This window comes from Haliaeetus albicilla, chromosome 16 (genome assembly GCF_947461875.1).
Source record: "Haliaeetus albicilla chromosome 16, bHalAlb1.1, whole genome shotgun sequence".
Classification (NCBI taxonomy): domain Eukaryota; kingdom Metazoa; phylum Chordata; class Aves; order Accipitriformes; family Accipitridae; genus Haliaeetus; species Haliaeetus albicilla.
This window is the reverse complement of record NC_091498.1, coordinates 16,611,666-16,615,936: the sequence shown is the minus strand read 5'-3', so window position 1 is coordinate 16,615,936 and position 4,271 is coordinate 16,611,666.

The following is a 4,271-nucleotide window of genomic DNA, read 5'->3' as shown; positions in this document are numbered from 1 at the left end:
GCGAACACCACACTGGAACTGAGCTATTTTTCTGTGGTTAATAGCAAAAGGTCTCCATTTTACACCAGGAAGATCAATAGAAACTCTACTACCAGCTTGGATTATTCCAGGTTATTAATTTGGACTATTTCATTGCACTTTTCCTTAATCAAAGACCTCCCCAGCTCTCCTAAGTCTGTAACGTACAGTGGGATATGTGAATGCTACAAGGGCCTGTGCACACCCTGCTCTCAATGGATGTGGCTGGGAACTGCGTCATTGTCCTCACTGTAGTGCTGAGACAGTAAGGAGGTTGCTCTAAGCCAAGATAATCAAACCAAGACAAAATGTTTCTGATCAAAGGCAATGGCTGATGCACAGGCAATACCTGTAGTCTTGCAATAGCAGGTAGACCATGTACTGGCCTCTGAGAAGAACAAAAATACTCACTTTCCCCTCAGCAGAAGACAAACCCCACTGCACAGATGTAGCCCACCTTTTGTCAGCTTGGTGTGCATCACCTAGGGAGGCCATGTGATCATACTACAGCAAAAAATTCTGTCACCATATAGCCTGTTTCCAGTGGGCCCTCTGCTGCCTATAGCTATGCCAAGACTAGTCCCAGTATGGAAGGCAGTTTGGAGAAAAGGGACTATTCAATTCTAGTCCTTGAGGAATAAGTACTAGTTATGTAGAAATTGCAGCTCCCTAGTTTTAAAAAGTGTTCCTTGGCAAGACAGATATAGTAAGGAATGGTAGTCTCTGACACAATTGTGTGCTGCTGAAAGATCTTGGAGCAGAAGAAGATCAACCCAAAACAAAAGCCCTTCCAAGATTTGGGGGCACAAATGTTAAAGCTATAATTATGCACTGCAACCTAGATGATATAGTCCATGGGGAAGACAATGTTAAGACCATATGACCTTGAGACTTTGCTTTGTTGCCAGCAGAAATTATAGCTATGCCAAAAGTGCTCCGTTTTGGGCATCCTCCCAAGGAGATCCTTTTCCTTATCAGAATATATATACCCTGGTCTCCTTGCTGAGCTGGCCTTTGTCTCCAGCCTGCCTGTACGAGAGACAAATGTTCTCTGACTCTTTATGTACAGAAGACAAGTGAAGAGTCTCTATCCTAGACCATGTATCTCCATATACCTCTAAAATTACACAGGGATATCATGCATCTCTAGACCCTGTTATGTCTTTCCTCTTCTACTCAGAAATTTTCTCACAGAGGCACAATTTTTAAAGTCTTTCCTACAAAGCAAGAAGCCAAGAGAAAGAGATCACTGTTGCTTTTGCCTGGTCTGCCCAAAGGTGTTCCCCTCCCTTACCACCCTCTCTCACTGTTCTGTTCTCACCCTTTCACTCTTGCATACCAATGGCCATTGGTGTTGGTGACAGCAATGATTAGGGCTGGTTAGGAAGAGACAAGATGTTACTCTATAATCCCAAAAGCCCTAGAAAAGAGCCTATTTTGCTCTCAGTCATTATGGGGCAAATCCACACCAGTACTACCAAGTGCCAAAATGAGAAGACATACACCATGCTGCTTTACTCACCTGCTCCGCTGCACAACTCTCTGCATACCTTCAGATTTATTTGCATTTTCAGATTCTACAAAGCTCACAGTGACATGGTTTAAAAGCCAACCCACCATTTTAACAGTTCCTCCTTTCACCTTAAAAATGGAATTCCCTTTACCTATATTTCTTTTGCCTGATCAAAATTTTCATCCTTGCCCACAGATTTTCTGAACATGGAAATGCTATTGGTTAAGATTCAGTAGCTTGTGCCAGCTAAGGAGCAGAAATGGCTGGTATGAAACAGATTTTTTCTAAACTGCTGGGCTACTACCTTTTGTTATCCTTCAGTCGGGAGAGCAAGCACTCTGTTAGAAAAATTGCCCTTAATGGTAAGCGATGAGCTTTTGGAAGCCTTGTCAGATTACAAGATTTCCTGTTTCTTGGTGAGACTGGAACTGACTTCCAGAGCCCAGAAGGTTGCACTTGAAGGATGTGACATTGTCTGTTACTGCCCATCACCATGAGTCAACTTGCCCATACCTTGATTGTGGGCAAGAAAGAAAACAAAATGATAATGCAGACAACCCTCTATGCTTAGGAACACAGATACACCATGAATCAACCCACGGGCACTCTGCAGAAAGATTAACTTCACTCATCACATATAGTGTGGCTATCACACTATATTTACTGTGGCTGCTATTAACAGAATCAATGCACACTTACAAGGCAAACAAGATCTCAAGAAAAGACTTGCCAGTACCACTGAAGTACACACAACAAAGACTTGGTGCAAGTGAATGGTAATTTTAGTTTCAGTTACAGAAGACAGAGTTGGACAAATTTGACTAATTCTTTTGTAGGTAACTGTCGTGGTTTAACCCCAGCCAGCAACTAAGCACCACGCAGCCGCTCACTCACTCCCCCCCCATCCAGTGGGATGGGGGAGAAAATCAGGAAAAGAAGTAAAACTCCTGGGTTGAGATAAGAACGGTTTAATAGAACAGAAAAGAAGAAACTAATAATGATAATGATAACACTAATAAAATGACAGCAGTAGTAATAAAAGGATTGAAATGTACAAATGATGCGCAGGGCAATTGCTCACCACCCGCTGACCGACACCCAGCCAGTCCCCAAGCGGCGATTCCCTGCCCCTCCCTTCCCAGTTCCTAAACTAGATGGGACGTCACATGGTATGGAATACACTGTTGGCCAGTTTGGGTCAGGTGCCCTGGCTGGGCATGAGAAGCTGAAAAATCCTTGACTCTAGTCTAAACACTACTGAGCAACAACTGAAAACATCAGTGTTATCAACATTCTTCACATACTGAACTCAAAACATAGCACTGTACCAGCTACTAGGAAGACAGTTAACTCTATCCCAGCTGAAACCAGGACAGTAACTGAGTCTTCCCTACACTGTACTTTTCACAGCTCTTTTACTTCTAGTTTTAAGTGCCTCAAGGAGTTATACTTCAGAGTGGTACTTCACAAGGTTCCTTTCTTGGAAAGGGAAGGCTAGGAAAAGCAAAGCAGATATGAGACTAAAGCTATTGATCTCACACAGCCAATTGCCACCCTGCCTGCCCACAGCCACAGAATACAGAGTATTAGAACATTGTTGAAAATATAGGTTTATGTATATTTTACCTTTTTTTTCCCAGCTGCTAAGGTCCTGATCATTCCTACTAAGAGACAGGAGCTTTCAAGACCATTACTGACCCTTCTGTGTCCCTCAGCTCACATGAAGTCCTGTAGATTGTTGCATTCCTAGGAAGATGCCTGGGTCTCTTTACAATGGACAAATATGGCTTTGAGTAGTCCAAAATTTAAATACATACTGGCCTCTTGTGGGCTATGTTGTTACATCTTTTACAGTGGCTTCAGCAGTTTCTCATTCTTGGAGTAACAGGATAATGAAACTTCACGTATGAGGCTAAAAGGAGTAAACCTCTGTAGGCCAAAAGATACCTTTTCATTTAAAAATAAACATTACCTCCCCAATACCAGGTTTTCTTATGATTGATTGTGACACTATTTCAAAACTTTGATCAAAGGCAGATAATTAAACAATTTACCAGTCTTGTTTTTCACGTTAAAATGTGTGGGGCCAGGTTTCAAACAGTTAAACATTCAAATTCTGCTTTGGTGTTTAAGGCAGTCCCCAGCGCTCCTTTCACGCCTCAGTGAAATGGCCAGGTTTGGCTTTATTTATTTTTAAGTTATACTAGCAGTAGGTTCCACCATTTCCAAGTCTAGCCACTTCATTCAGTTACTCAAACAGGGACGAGGCTCTTTAGAAAATCACTTCACAACTTTAGATTACAGAGGTCATTCTTTAATCAGTTCTCTTCTACTTCTTAGTAAGTCTGAGATTCTGTCACCCTTCTTCATATGGAGAAGGACTTCATTCCTGGGTAAGGTAATTCTCAAGAAGAGAATGAATTACAGATCTCAGTCTGTGTATGTAGCTCTCTTTTACTTTACCAGCATTAACAGCAGCAGTGAAATAGTGCTGGTACAAGAGGCTGTTTTACATGTATATAGGTCTATCCATTCTGAAGGACACAAACTACATATCCTGTTTGCAATGAAGGCTAAACTAGCGGCAATAAACTGCTTCTCTTAACTGACCACATCTGATTTCTGTTTGGAACAGACTGCTCTTATCTGTTCTGTATTTATGTTAAATTAAAATGTAAAGGGAGTCTAGTGCAGGAGGCACCTGGGTTATGCTTTGCAAAACACAGGAACTTAGAAAACC